The 16568-nt window shown below is 40.2% G+C and overlaps 1 protein-coding gene across 12 annotated transcripts in view; it reads right to left on the reverse strand.

Moving 5' to 3' along the window:
* Nucleotides 1-516: 516 nt before the first annotated feature.
* LOC140709617 (septin-14-like) overlaps nucleotides 517-16568 on the reverse strand; it is a 120743-nt gene continuing 104691 nt past the window's right edge. For 6 of the 12 annotated variants that reach the window (XR_012090174.1, XR_012090173.1, XM_073008757.1 and 3 more), the window contains 3 exons: nucleotides 10497-13203; nucleotides 9461-9600; nucleotides 5226-7736 (listed from right to left, as the gene is read on the reverse strand). The gene's annotated coding sequence lies outside the window, so the exon portion shown is untranslated. Of the gene's footprint in view, nucleotides 3927-4670; nucleotides 7737-9460; nucleotides 9601-10496; nucleotides 16404-16568 lie in introns of those variants that run through there. The other 6 variants (XR_012090170.1, XR_012090167.1, XR_012090169.1 and 3 more) reach the window with 6 other exon arrangements.

Raw genomic sequence — 16568 nt, forward strand, 5'->3', positions numbered from 1 at the left:
CTCAGCCTCCGAGTAGCTGGGACTACAGGCACGCACCACTACACCCAGCTAATTTTTGTGTTTTTAGTAGAAACGGGGTTTCACCATGTTGGCCAGTATGGTCTCGATCTCTTGACCTCATGATCCACCCAACTTGGCCTCCCAAAGTGCTGGGATTACAGGTGTGAGCCACCACGCCCAGCGTTTTTGGTGTTTTATCGAAGGAGCAAAACCTGAGGTAATTCAGATTCTGCTCTTTGTTATCTTCTAGGAGTTTTGTGGTTTTTCCTTTTATATTGGTCTGTGATCCATTCTGAGTAATTTCTGTGAAAGTTGTCAGGTCTGGGTTTAGGGGTTTTTTTCTTTTTTTCTCTTGCATGTGGATGTCCAGTTGTTCAGTACTGTTTGTTGAAAAATTATTCTTTCTCAATTGAATTGTCTTTGCTCTTTCCTCAAAGATAAGCTGACTGTATTTTTATAGGTCAATTTCTGAGCTTTCTCTTTTGTTTTATTGATCTGCTTCTCTGTTATTTTTTACCAGTACTATGTTGTTTTGATTACTGTAGCTTTATAGAAGTGCTTACAGTTGGGTAGTATCATTCCTATAACTGTCCTTTTAAAATATTTTCTTGGTTATTCTGAGCTTTTTGCCTTTCCATATAAACTTTAGAATCAGTTTGTCAATATCCATAAACTAACTTTGTGGAATTTTGATTGGGATTGCATTGAATATGTAAATGTAGTTGGGAAGTACTGACATTTTAACAATGTTGAAGCTTTCTTTACTTGAATGTGGATTATCTCTCCATTTATTTAGATCTTCTTTGATGTTTTTACAGTTTTGTAGTTTCCTTTATATAGATTCTATATTTATATTTATTTTATGTTTGTACCTAAGAATTTCATTGTTATTGGTGCTAGCCTAAATGTCACTGAATTTTTAAATTTCAAATTGTAACTACATTACTGATATATAGGACAGTAATTGACATTTGTATATAAATCTTATATTGTGCAAAGTTACTATGATTTCTCATTAAAATTGGTTATTCTAAGATTTTGTTTTATGATCTTTTTGTATTTATCCATAGGCAATTATATCATCTGTGTAAAAAGACAGTTTTATTTCTTCCTTCCCAATCTACGTACCTTTTCTATTCTTGTCTTATTGCATTACCTAGGGCTTATAGTATAATGTCATATAGGAATGGTGAGAAGAGACATCTTTGCCTTGCTCCTGATCTTAGCAGGAAAGCATCTAGTGTTTCAACATTCAGTATGAGGTTAGATGAAGGGTGTTTGTTTGTTTGTTTAGATGGAGTCTCACTCTGTCTCCAGGCTGGAGTGCAGTGGCACGATCTTGGCTCACTGCAACCTCTGCCTCCCGAGTTTAAGCAATTCCTCTGCCTCAGCCTCCCAACTAGCTGGGACTACAGGCACACCACACCACGCCAGGTTAGTTTTTTGTATTTTAGTAGAGACAGGGTTTCACCATGTTGGCTGGGATGGTTTCAATCTCCTGACCTCATGATCAACCCGCCTTGGCCTCCCAAAGTGCTGGGATTACAGGCGTCAGCCACAGCATCTGGCCAGATGTAGGTTTTTTATAGACATTATTTATGAAATTGAGGAAGTTTTCTTCTATTTCTAGTCTGCAGAGAGGTTTTCTCATGAATAGGTTTTGGATATTGTCAAATGATTTTTCTGAATGTATTGATAAGATCTTATCTTTTTTAACTTAATATGATGAACTGATTTTTTTTTTTAAGACAGAGTCTTGCTATGTTGCCCAGGCTTATCTTGAATTCCCAGCCTAAAGTGATCCTCCCTCCTTGGCTTCCTACTGCATTAGAATTACAGGTATAAGCCACCACACCCAGCCTAATTTATTTTCAAATGTTGAACCAGCCTGGCATGCCTGTAATAAATCTCACTGGGTTGTAGTAAATAATTCTATTTTTACATTTTTGGACTTGATTTCCTAATATGTGGGTGAGGGTTTTTGCATCTTTGTTCATGTGAGATATTGCTCTGCATTTTTTTCTTGTAATATCTTTGTCTAAATTTGGTATTATGGTAATTCTGGCCCCAATGAATGAGTTTGAAAGTATTCACTCTGCTTCTGTTCTCTGGAGCAGATTGTAGAGAGTTGGAATAATTTCTCTTAAATATTTGCATAAATGTACTAGTTATCTCATCTGGCTTTGGTACTTTCTGTTTGGTGAGGTTATTTATCATTGACCCAGTTTCTTTAATAGATGTAGTACTATTCAAATTGTCTGTTTCTTATTGTGTTGAGTTCTGGCAGGTTGTTTCTTTCCAGGAATTTGTCTGTTTCATTTAGGTTATCAAATTTGTGGGCATAGAGTGGTTTTTATAATGTCTCTTTATTATTCTTTAATTCTTCATGTGCTCAGTAATGATAGATCCTCTTTCATTTCTAGAATTAGTACTGTCTCTTCTCCTTTTTCAACTGAAACTAAAAAGGAACATTTTAAAAAGTGAAAGCTATTTTTGATAACCTATTTAATCTCTCATGATCTGCAACTGTGGGTACATAGGAAGTACATGGAAAACGATGTTTGGCAGAGCTTGCCAACAGATTCTTTCCTGCATCAAGAAGGCATGCCTATCAACATGACACTCTTAAGAGGGAGGAATGTGACAAAAGAAGGATGTGATTTGCTCTTGGTGAAGAGCCACCTGGCTCTCCCTCAGCTGCACATGGTGGCCTTCATGTGCATCTTGCTAGAAGGGGCATGCAAGCCAGGGGCGGCCAGCCAAGCCATACAGGCTAAGGGCAGTCTCAAGTCCATCTTTTATTTCATCGAGCTGTTCTAGTAAGGAGCTAGAGTTTTATGAATACTGTAAACTCTTTATCATATTTCTTTGCTATTTCTGGAGGATTTGTTCTAGGAGTCCTCTTGTATACTAAAATGCATGGATGCACAAGTTATTTATAATGGCATAATATTTACATAAAACCTATGCATATTCTCCTACATACTTTACATCTTCTCTAGATTACTTTTAATACCTAAATTGTTGTTATACTGTATTGTTTAGGGAATAGTGAAAAGAAAAATAAAATTCTATAAATGTTCAGTACAGAAACCTTACTAAAAATATTTTTGAGGCTCATTTGTTGAATCCACGAATGCAGAACCAATAAATAAGGAGGGCCAGCTTGACCTATGTTTGGAATCCAGGAATGTGTCCTCTTCCTGTGTTTGTAAATGGAAATTTATTTCAAAACATGACACAACTGCTTCTTCACTGACATTTTCAAAAACTTGCAAGAAGCAGCCGGGCACTGCCTCACACCTGTAATCCCAGCACGTTGGGAGGCTGAGGCAAGTGGATCACTGAGGTCAGGAGTTCAGGACCAGCCTGGCTAACATGGTGAAACCCCATCTCTACTAAAAATACAAAAATTAGCCAGGCATGGTGGCAGGCGTCTGTAATCCCAGCTACTCAGGAGGCTGAGACAGGAGAATCACTTGAACCCAGGAGACGGAGGTTGCAGTGAGCCAAGATCGTGCCACTGCACTCCAGCCTAGGTGACAGAGCAAGACTCTGTCTCAAAAACGAAATGAAACAAAACAAAAAAATATATACTGACAAAGACATTTTGTATGGCAAAGGGTAAAGTCATCAGGAAAATATAAAAAATTACTCACATATATGCAGTTATCAAATAAGCACAGAAATACATGAAGCAAAAATGACAGAAATAAAGGGAGAAATAGATAATTCAACAACAATAGTTGGAGACTTTAATGCCCCACTTACATTAATGGATAGAACAAGTAGACAGAAGATAAATAGAAAACATGAACAACATTATAAAACAACTAAACCTAACAAACATATACGCAGCACTGCATCCAACATGAGAATATGTATTCTTCGCAAATTCACATGGAACATTCTCTAGGACAGACCACCTGTTGGGCCATAAAACATACATCAGTAAAAATAGAGATTGAGATAATACAATGGGTGATTTCTAATTATAATAAAAGAGAATCAGAGATCACTGAAAGCAAGAAATTTAGGAGACTTATAAGTATGTGGACATTAAATGGCAAACTCCCAAATAATTTATGGATCAAAAGAAAACCACAAATACTATCAGAAAGTGTTTTAACATAAATGACAATATAACCAAAACATAAACCTTATGGAAATTAGTGAAAGCAGTGTTTTGAGGGAAACCTATACCAGTGAATTTCTTCCTTATAAAAGAAAGACAAATCTCAAGTCAATAACAAAAAAAACTCAATAACAAAAAAAAATCTCAAGTCAATAATAGTTCTCCCAAACTTTTAAATGAATATACTATCTGACTGTCCTGGGATAAAATATACTAATAGAGAAAAAAATAATCATGAAAAAAAAAAAAAAAAACCCTAGAAGGAAAGACTGGGGAATGGGACACTTTGGGGATTGGGCTGTGATAATAGTCTAGGAAATTTAGGAGGTCATGTGGAGGCTCAAGGCCAGGTATGTGGTCTAGAAAAACCCAGGAAGAGGGCCGGGCATGGTAGCTCACACCTGTAATCCCAGCTCTTTGGGAGGCCAAGGCGGGTGGATCACCTGAGGTCAGGAGTTCGAGACCAGCCTGGCCAACATAGAGAAACCTCATCTCTACTAAAAATACAAAATCAGTGGGGTGTGGTGGCACACACCTGTAATCCCAGCTACTCGGGAGGCTGAGGCAGGAGGATCTCTTGAACCCGGGAGGTGGAGGTTGCGGTGAGTTGAGGTCGCGCCATTGCACTCCAGCCTGGGCAGCAAGAGCAAAACTCCGTCTCAAAAAAAAAAAAAAAAAAAAAAAGGAAAAAAGAAAAGAAAATCCCAGGAAGACCCTCAGTATTCACCCTTGTTTGACTTTCAAACTCTGCATCAGCAGAAAGTAAGGCAAGAACCAAGTTGTAACTTTCTGGATGATTAGTAAAGGCATGCTCCAGCACACATGCACACACACACACACACACACACACACACACACACACATACCCAAAAGAGAACATTATAAAATTTATTTGGAGGAAGTGGGGAAATAACAAACATTTAAGGAAATCTCTGCAAATCACTAGCTTACCACCAAGCTAATGGAACAGAGACATCAATGTATGACAGAGCACACATCACAATACGTAGCAACAAAAACACAGAAGAAGGATGGTAATCTGATTTCAAAATTACTATAATATTCAAAATGTCTCATTTTCAACAAAAAATTACACGATATGTAGAAATATATTATTTATTGGTTACAACTGAATTTGTAGTTTCTATTTTGATTTCCAAGCTGAAAAATATACTTTTTATCTGTAGATTTTTATCATAAGATTTATGCTTTTTTTAAATTAGTGAGTCTTTTGGAGCCTAAAATTTTGCAATTTTCAATGATTTTTTTCTCTATTTGAAAATGTATATTCTACTTACTTGTTCATTTAACACATTTTTTTCTAAGACCACAAAGATATTCTTTTTGTTTTTTAATACATCATAATTTATACTTAAAATTTGGTTTCAACACCTTTACAAAGTAGGTTTGTTGCATGGCTAGTAATGTAATTTTTTCCAGAAAGCTAACAAAATTTAATTTATTCTGAAAATGTTATCTTAGGGTTATTTTTATTTGCCATCACTTGTCATTGCCTCACCCAAATTAACACCACCTCATTCGCAGAGCTGACTTTTTTGTGAAGACTGTGTGTGATTCTTTCTGTTTCTTTCTGCATTTTTCAGTTTTTAGCAATCTCACACCAAACAGCCAAAGTGAGTTTTGGTGTTAAAAATCTTCAGTAGACTTTTTTATTGCTCAAAGGATAAATTACTTCCACATTTTATTTTATTTTATTAATTTAAAAATGTTAATTGACAAGTGAGGCTTGTATATATTCAGGGTGTGCAATGTGTTGACTTGATACATGCACACATTGTCTAATCATTTTCACAATTAATTAAATTAATATAAGTCCTATTGTTCAAATATTTGTGTCCCTCCCAAATTTATTTTAAAACTTAATCCTTAATACAATAGTATTATAATATGGAGACTTTAGTTGGTGGCTAGGTCGTGAAAAATCTGCCCTTACCAATGCAATTAGCTGCCATTGTAAAATGGCTTGAGAAAATGAGTTTGGCCTATTTTGTCCTTCTGCTGTGTGAGGACATTGCTTTTAATGTGCCATCTTGGAACCAGAGACTGGACCCTCACCAGACACCTAGCCTGCTGATGCCTTGAGTTGGACTTCTCAGCCTCCATACCTGTGAGAACTCAGTTTATACTGTTTATAAATTATCTATTCTAAGGTATTTTATTACAGCAGTTGGAACAGACTAAGATAACTTTCAGTAACATCCATGCTGTGCAGTAGACCACCAGAACTTGTTTATTTTATACCTGAAAGTTTGCACTTTTTATTAACAACCCTCCATTTCTCCCACTGTTTGCACTTTTTATTAGCAACCCTCCATTTCTCCACCCACAGCTCCTGCAAACCACTTTGTATTCTCTGTTTCCATGACTTTGACTTTCTAGGCTTCACATATAAGTGAAATCAAACAATATTTCTTATTCTCTGGCTTATTTCACTAAGTCTACTGTTCTCCAGGTTCATTGATATAGTTGTAAATAACAGGATTTTCTTATTTTTATGGCTGAATAATATTCCATTATATAAACACACCACAATTATTTTATCCATTCATTTATGAATGAATACTTAGGTTATATGCATATCTGTCATTGTAAATAATTGCACAATAAATATGGGAGCAGAGATGTCTCTTCTAGATACTAATTTTATTTCATTTGGTTATATATCTGCAAATGGAATTGCTGGATAATGTGGTAATTCTATTTTAAGTTTTTAGAAAGCTCCACAGTGACTTTGATAACAATTTTACTAATATTTCTATATTTTTTTAAAAATGGGCTGGGCGCCGTGGCTCACGCCTGTAACCCCAGCACTTTGGGAGGCAGACGCAGGCGGATCACAAGGTCAGGAGATCAAGACCATCCTGGCCAACATGGTGAAACCCTATCTCTACTAAAAATACAAAAAATTAGCCGGGCGTGGTGGCATGCACCTGTAGTCGCAGCTACTCGAGTGGCTGAGGCAGAAGAATCACTTGAACCCCAGAGGTGGAGGTGGCAGTGAGCCAAGATCATGCCACTGTACTCCAGCCTGGGTGTCAGAGCAAGAGACTCTGTGTCAAAAAAAAATAGTTGTACTCTGTTGGGAGACAATTTTCATAGACCTATCAGTTTACTTTTTAACATCCTCTATAAGCTTCTATTTGGACAATCTTTTTGATCCATAGGGATGAAAACTATTGAAGGCTCCATCACCAAACCATGGCCTTTCCTCAGTGTTGTAAGGCCTCTGCCAAGGAGAAAGAAAGGGGATGCCTTTGGGTGCCCCAGGCACACACCTCTCTGAACTCTTTCTCCAGCCAGCTGCTGCAGACAAAAGATGACATTTCTGGGAAGATGAGGACCTGTTTCCAGACCAGTAACCTAGGACCATGAGGTCTTATGGCCCAAATGCTATGCTTACCTCCAGCTGAGTGCCTGGGATGGGCCCTTTTTGTGTCTCCGCAAGGCTTGGGTGCTGAGCCCGCCTTCCTCACCACCTAACCATAGTCTTGAACTTGCGGGGAAGGAGGTTTTCTCCCTGCCCTGTAAGAGGACAGATAACTGATTTCCATTATTTTGATTCTGTTTTAAAATTTTCTTTCTAAAAAAAAGAAAAAAAAAAAGGAAAAAAAGATGTCATAACCAAAGTAGGGACAATATTTACATAGGTGAAAACACACAGATATGTCTATAGGCAACAGACATGTGGCTAATTTACATATAAATTAAACATATTATTGTCTTAAGGTGTACAGAACTAAAAAATTATTCAACTCATAATATCAAGCGTTAAATGCAAAAATACAATGAACTGATCTGAGAAATCATACCCCCCAAAAAACACGACCTGTTCCCCAAAAACCTACTGAAATAAAAATTCACATAAAATTAAAAAATAAGAAAACAACCTGAAAGGAAATTTTCATGTGGCTACACCTTACTTGTTGGTTACACTTTAATTTTTATTGTCATTTTACACAGTGTTCAAGAAACATTGCTTATAGGATTTCTGCCTTTGTGAAGTTAAAGACACTAATTTAGGTTTAAAAGCTTTCAATATTAAATGATTTTCTTGGTATTGGAAAATTATTGGAAAATTACATCCATCCTCTTCTTAGTACTCAAAAATGCTGATCACTTTTCCACTTGATTAACTTTCTAATAAAATTTCAAACTTTCTAATAGTTACTCAACACTCCTTATTTTTTCTATACCAGACAGTTGATTTCCATGATCATTTTAATATCAATTAATACTGTAAATGTATCAATTTTTTATTTAATCTGTGTGTACACATTAAACTCTTTGGTATTAAATCTATATGTAAGTGGCTTGAAATTGCACATAACACATCATTAATAATATCTAAGCATTAATCACTCTGATTAATCAGATTTTCTTCTCTTTCTACCGTTTTGCATTTACTGGGTCATTTTGTGTTTATTAAAATTTATAATTCCTCTTCTTTAAACATATTTCCAATATATGAAGTGTATATGATGTACAAATATTAACATTTAGGAGATAGTTTCAGTTTGTCATTTAGGCAAAATCAAGTCTAATGATGCAGTTTTCCAATTAACTTTACTCTTTGTTACCTATTTATAATATTTAAATTTAATGAGCCCATAATTTTATATGTATATGTACATATACATATCAATGAGGACTACAGTAAAACAATTTAACATATGCATGAGCTCATGTAGTTTCCTTTTGGTGTCAAAGCACCTAAAGTTTACCGTGTTAAAAAATTATCAGTATATCATATAAAAATAGTAACTATAACCTTTAAACTGTACTTTAGTCCTTTAGATTTCATTTATTTTATGTACCTGAAATGTTGACTTGTGTCTCTTTTTCCCCCAGTCATCATTCTGTCCTGTCTCTATATAGGTATTTAATCTTTTTCGAGATTTTATATATAACAGAAATTATGCAGTATTTTTCTCTCCGTTATTTCCCTTAGCTTAATATCCTCCAGGTTCATTTATGTTACACAAATGGCAGTATCTTCTCCTTTTTACAAGTTGAAAAATATTATATGATATTTTAGACACACACACACACACAAACACCTCCCCACACATTTTTTTCTCCACTTGTCCATCAATGTACAGTAACTTGGTCCCATAACTTGGCTGTTGGGAGCGATGCTGTGGTGGGGCACAGGGAAGAGGGGAGTGCAGATATTTCTACAAGATGCTGGTTTCATTTCCTGTTGATATATAACTTATAAGAGGGATTACTGAGCCACATGGTAGTTCTAGTTTTAGATTTTTAGGAACCTTCCTACTGTTCTCCATAATGGCTGTACTAACTTACATTCTAACCAGCAGCATACAAGGGTTTCCTTCTCTCCACACCATCACCAACACTTGTTATCTTTTGTCCTTTTTATGGCAGCCATCCTAACAGACGGGAGGTGATATCCCATTGTTATTTAACCAGAAACTGTAAAACTCCTGGAAGAAAACATAAGGGTAAATGCTACTTGACATTGGTTCAGATAATTTATTAAATAGGACATTAAAAGCACAAGCAACAAAAAACAAAAATACAAGTAGGAGTACATCTAACCCGAAAGCTTCTGCACAGGAGAAATCAATCAATGAAATTAAAAAGCAGCTTATGAACTCGGAGAAAATATTTGCTAACAATATATCTCATAAGGGGTTAATATCAAAATACATAAGAAGCCCACACAACTAAATAGAAAAAAGCGAGAGAGAAAACTCACCAAAATCTAACAACCTAATTTAAAAACAAGAACCTGAATAAACATTTATCTTTTAAAAAAGATATAAAAATGCACCCGGTGTGGTGGCTCACTCCTGTAATCCCAGCACTTTGGGAGGCCGAGGCGGGCAGATCACGAGGTCAGGAGATCAAGACCATCCTGGCTAACACAGTGAAACCCTGTCTCTACTAAAAATTTAAAAAATTAGCCAGGCGTGGTGGTGGGTGCCTGTAGTCCCAGCTACTCGGGAAGCAGAGGCAGGAGAATGGCGTAAACCCAGGAGACAGAGCTTGCAGTGAGCTGAGATTGTGCCACTTCACTCCAGCCTGGGCAACAGAGCGAGACTCCGTCTCAGGAAAAAAAAAAAAAAATATATATATATATATATAAATGGCTAATAAGTGCTTAACATCAGGAAACTGCAAATCAAAGTAGTCATTTACTTTAGATTCTATACTTTATAAATATGAATGTGTACAGCAAGTATAGTAATCTCCATCCTACAACAGAGGACCCTGAGACTGGTGACTCAGGGATGCATCTGCATGGAGCCGGCCTAGGGTGAGGGGGATGGTGCTGAAGAGGACGGCAGATGACGTAGAACCAGGGGCAGCGACTCACCTCGGACCCCTCAGCAAAGGAGCCTAGGTCGGTCTCCAAAGCTCAGCAGCACCCTCTGGGGACCTGCTCCCTGCTGGCTTGGTCATCACCACGGACAAAGGACAGGCGGGAGAGGCTGAATCAGAAGAGTCAGAAAAGAACCGTGGGAGGAGGACAGCCAGGTGTCCCAAGCCAGGGCTGCTGGTTGACAACCCTGAGAACCCTCTGAGGCTAGCGATGCGGTAAAGGGCCAAGCTGGCCACCTGTGGGGCCTTCAGTTACCCTCACTGCCTGTCGTGCCACCCCAGCAGTGCACAGCACAGCAATTAGTAAGTGGACAAGGCAGGCCTGTGGATGGGTCTGGGGAGTCTTGCTCAGGGTCTCTGACAGGACAAGGCTAAAAGAAGGGCCACTGTGGCTGGAGAGAGGGTCACAGTCTCTGGGTTACACACGATGGAGAAATGAGGAAAAGGGAAGGGGTGGTGGCTGATATGCAGGAGAGGCAGGTGGATGCAAGATGGTCAGAGTCTATTAGACAGAATGGGCTCCAGGTGCATCCTTGGTGTACTGGACACTTCTCAGGCTTCCTGGAACTCAGCCTGGTGATGTGGTCACTTTTTGGGAGACTGCTGTCAGGGCCCAGCCACACACCCCTGGGCAGCCCTGTCCCATCTCAGGACTGGACTTTCTCAGCTCCCATAGGGGATGCTGCCTGCAACCCAGGAGGGGCAGCCTCACTGTGCAGCCTGAGCCCCCATGGATCCTCAGCAGCCCCTGCCTGGCCTTGCACTCCCTCTGCTCTCTTGCCCCGGCCCCTCCTGAGTGTCAGCCAGCATGGAGGCCCTGGCTGTCCTTTCTTCCCTATGCAGCCTCCTGGGCTGAGACCTGGGTTGGATGGGGATGGGACTGGTCCTTCCCTGAGGCCTGCTCGGGAAAGGGGATGGCCCACAGCCTTGTCCAGGTCCTCAGCTCTCCTCATTGCCTTACAGTGAGACAGAGCTGCCCCTGTCTGTGCCCTGGAGGTGGAGGTAAGAGCCTGACCCTGCTGCATGGGAGCTGTCCCATGGATGGGTGACTTGGCGGGGGGTGTGTGATGCGGAGGCCGTGGCCTGTGCGCATGCGTGCTGGGAATGGGAGTGACGCACTGTCACTGGGAGAGGCCACAGTTCCTCCTGAATCTCACACTAAACTCTAGCTCTGCAGGTCTTTTACCACAGCCACCACTGAGAATCAAAGTAGTGTCTCAGGAGTCGCTGCCCGCTGCCCACCAGGCCCTACCTGGAGGCCAAGACCCAACAAAAGCCCAGGGTGTCTGTGCCCTGGGAACAGTGTGTCCTGTGGTCCTGAGGCCAGGCCACCAGTGGCCACTCATCAGGGGTTGGGTTCTGTCCTATTCTGGCTCCTTCTAGTTCAGTCCCATCAGGGCCCCTAAGCACATGACCCAGCATCCAAGAATCACTCCAGGAAGCCTGGCAGCTCAGCTCACTCCATCAGTTACCTACAGCAAAAACATCACGGCATCAGATGCACAGATAAATGGCCACGAATGCTTAACAACTGGAATAAATCTAGGAACAGCGAGAAGGCACAGCAGTGAATGAGGGTCCCCTGTGACCGCTCTTCAGGGTTTCCTTGAAGGCTTGGAATCTTCCCCCATTTGACGGTGAGTCTGTAGCCATGGACAATCAATGTACAATGTACATTTCCACAGCCTGCCCTGTGGAAAGCTGATGAGAGCACACTTCTGTCTCTGCATAACAGTGACTGTCCGGATCTCGCCAACAGATAGAGATCATTTCTTATATCTGTCTCAGTAATTTTATCCCCCAGATCATCAACATAGAGTGGGGGCAGACTTCTCTGCCAGTGGGTCCAGGTGACGCATCGTTGAAGCCTGCTGTAGAAGCTGATCTGCTACAGGGTCATTGTTTCCATACGTCGATCTTTAATGTGCTGATCAGCAAGGGGGTCATCTGGATCTGCAGGCTTCTCATGTCTGTGTGGACACTCCTCTCCTGTCTCACCTTCTGCCTTCACCCAAAAAGAGCAAATGTGGGGTTTATTCCTTAGGTAGTAGAGTGTGGTCTGGGCCAGTTTAAGCAGCATGTCACTAGTGGATGTGGCTTTCCCCAGCGGGAGAGCTGGTCATGTTCTATCAGTGTTAGATGAACATGTTCTATCATGTTCTATCACTCCATATCTACAGTGGCCTTTTAAAGACAGTTCTGCATCATGAACCTGGATGGGCAGTCATACTCCAGGTGTGACAGGCAGGTCTGAGGGACATTTCCTGCAGGCTTAGCACCCTTCAGTTTTCTTCAAATGTACATACACCCCAGAGCCCCAACTAGACACTGAATGGCCTGGCACAGATTTTGCATTTTTTCTCATAGTTTTCTTTGGTCATTCAGATACACAGATTTTCTCTAGGACATGTGTGACACAGAGGAGAGAAGCATCCTCCCAATTTTGTCTGTTTTAGGTGCTGGAGACCAGAGAGGTCTCTTCCTGAGAGGGTCAGCAGGCAGCAGTAGCTTTTCAGGTGGGAGAGAGGACCCCCACAATCCCACCAGCTCCAGCTCTTCTTTCTGGCCCTGTTTTTGAGACCCTGGGCAATTGCCTATGACTGCATGTGATTCGTCTTTCTTGACTCAAAATGAATCTCTCTTCCAAGGTATCCCCATTCTTGGAGGAAACTCTTGGCTTCCTGGTCTCTCCAAGAACTGGCCTGGAAGAGACAGAGAAATGTGGATGCATCCTGAAATACAATGTATACCTGGTGCTTTTCAAAGACCCTCCCTCTACACCAAAAGGGCTTAAGGAGGCCTTGTATCTGCTGCTGGAAGATGGTAAAACCAGGATCACTGGAAAAAGAAATGGCCAATCTCTAAACTCATAGACGTGTCGGGAAACATCTGTGTGTCTGGATATTTATTGTGTTCAATGGTGGATAAAGACTCAAAAACTCGCTGGGCACAGTTGCTAATGCCCTTAATCCCAGCACTTTGGGAGGCCAAGGCAGGTGGATCACCTGAGGTCAGGAGTTCAAGACTAGCCTGGCCAACATGGATTAAAAATACAAAAATTATCGGGGCACGGTGATGTGAGCCTGTAAACCCAGCTATTTGAGAGGCTGAGCCAAGAGAGTCATTTGAACCCAGGAGGAAGAGGTTGCAGTGAGCCAAAATCCCCCCACTGCACTCTGGCCTGGGCAACAGAGTGAGACCCTGTCTTAAAACAAAGCAAAACAAAACAAAACAAAAACCAACAAACAAAAAGAAACCTTGAAAGCAAAAAGATTTTGGCCAAGTACTCCTAACCTGGAAGGGCTCTTCCTTTGATTTTCGCTCATATATCTGTCCTGAAAAGAGGCCTGTGGCCCCCTCCTGGTCTCAAAGTCTTACTTGGTAAGAGCTCCAAGTAGAGAGCCACAGGCCCATCATCCATGGAGCTGCTTCTGCTGCCCAGGATGGAAACTCAGGGTAAAGGTGACTGAGGGTAAAACAAAAAGATTAGAGAAAAAAAAATGAAAACTAATTTGAAAAAATCAAAGAAAAATATTCTAACATGAAGTAATTTTTTATTAAAGCCTTGTCTCTGAATAAGTTAAATATGGCTAATCACAGTACCATACATATTAATCTAAAATTTTAACTATTGGCCAAGCGCAGTGGCTCATGCCTGTAATCCCAGTGCTTTGGGAGGCCAAGGTGGGACAGTTGCATGAACCTAGGTGAGACCATGCCTCTGCCAAACAATAAAACATTAGCTGGGCATGGTGGCATGGCCTGTAAAACAATAAATAAACATGAAATTATAACTACCACAAACTAAGCTACAATATTTATGTCATCATAAAGTAATAGATGATTTATTTCAGTCCAAACGAAATAACCGATAATTTATTTCAAAATCAATTCAGAGCTCTGCCTTCTCTGTATGGTGGAAGAGCAACAAACAGACTCCCTCTGGCACCAAACACACAGGAAGCCAGACCAACCACATGAACCAGATGTTTCCAGACACTAGCAGCATCTGCAAGAAGCACAGGACAGTGGTCTGCAGGCTGAAACCCAGAGAGGGGACCATGTTGCTGCCCTAGCTTAGAGCCTGCAGAGCCTCCTGGCAGTGCAGGGTGGGAGGATATAGGCAGAGCATGGAAGTCCTCACGTTAAAGAGACAGGGTTGAGAATGTGAGGAGAGAAAAACACGGGGCTCAGTACCAGAAAGTAGGGAGGAGGGGCTGAAGTATGGTGAGACTGGAGGGTAGAAGACGAGGGCTCATTAAAGCATTGGCAGGTATATGGGTAAATACAATCAAGATAAATAATATTATGCAGTACAAAAGGAAAAGGCACGCTACACTTTTCTTTTTACTTTTTTTTTTTTTTTGAGATAGAGTCTTGCTTTGTTGCCTAGGCTGGAGCACAGTGGCGTGATCTCCGCTCACTGCAACCTCCGCCTCCTGGGTTCAGGTGATTCTCCTGCCTCAGCCTCCTGAGTAGCTAGGATTACAGGCACACGCCATCATGCCCGGCTAATTTTTGTGTTTTTAGCTGAGACGGGATTTCACCATGTCGGTCAGGCTGGTCTCAAACTCCTGACCTCGTGATCTGCCTGCCTCAGCCTCCTAAAGTGCTGCAATTACAGGTGTGAGCCACTGCACCCAGCCTACCCTACATTTTTTTCAAAGCATTTTCACAAAAAAAACTTGTCATTATGAGTTTAATATTGTCCAAAAATAGAAGAGGGAACATTTCCCAATATATTTTAGGAAGATAGTATTACTCTCCAGTAGAATCAGGGAAAGGCAGTACCAAAAACAAACAAACAAACAAAAACCCCGTAAAACAATATGCCTCATGAAACTCGATGTGGAAATCCCCAACAAAACATTATTCAACAGAACCACATGCTTCACCCACGGGTGAATTTCTTCAGCCACATGCTTCATCCATGGGTGAATTTCTTCTAGGAATCATAAAGATTTAGGGAAATCAAAGGATATCTTTTATTAAGAATCAAAGTTGGAGACTTCTATCTTGAGTTGATTACTTTGAATTTTTGGTCCCAAAATACATACAGGACCAGGTCTAATTCTATGATCTTTATCACACGCAGCCAGATGCTGAAGATAAATAGATACAACAGCAATATGGGAGTTATCCTCTCTAAAGCCCAACTGAAAAAACCCGGAGTCAGAAGTTTCACAAACAGAAAAACAACATACTTATTCTGAACCAGGGAAGGAGAAGCAATTCAAACATTTAAATTTAAATTGCTATGAGAACACGGATTTGTTAGAAACTGAAAGAGCGAGCAATGCTTCTAAACTCCACGCTTTTCCATCAGAATACAGAGATAGACAACCTCGAAACGCAGTTTCTTCACAATTGTCTTTATCCAGTCATAACATTAATTTCCCTAAGAATCCAATCATAAAATAAATATTAAACTCATGACATATTCTCTGACTAAAAGAAGGCAAGATAAACTGAACAGTTAGTCATCAGTGTAATAAATTATTTAAAGGAATCTTATCGCTGCATTTTTTAATAACGATGAAACTAGAAATAATCTAAGTTTCTATCAAAGAATAAACAGTGAAACAAGTCTTGTATACCCATTCTTTGGAATATATTTGAGACATTAAAAATAGAGGCCTGGTGCTGTGGCTCACGCCTGTAATCCCAACACTTTGGGAGACTGAGACGGGAGGATCACTTGAGGTCAAGAGTTCAAGACCAGCCTGACCAACATGGTGAAACCTCGTCTCTACTAAAAATACAGGCATGGTGGCACACACCTGTAATCCCAGCTACTTGGGTGGCTGAGGCAGAAGAATCACTTGAATCCAGGAGGTGGAGGTTGCAGTGAGCTGAGATCGTGCTATTGCACTCCAGCCTAGGCGACAGAGCAAGATTTCATCTCAAAAAAAAAAAAAAAAAAAAATAGAGAGAGTTAGAATCTCATGCACTGATATGGAATAACATAACTGATATATTGCTTGTGAATTAGCAAAATAAAAAACAATATAGTATGATATAATGTGTTCAAAAACTGTACACGTATTTATCTTTTTTTTTTTTTTTT

Source organism: Chlorocebus sabaeus, chromosome 21, assembly GCF_047675955.1.
Source record: "Chlorocebus sabaeus isolate Y175 chromosome 21, mChlSab1.0.hap1, whole genome shotgun sequence".
NCBI classification, from domain to species: Eukaryota; Metazoa; Chordata; class Mammalia; order Primates; family Cercopithecidae; genus Chlorocebus; species Chlorocebus sabaeus.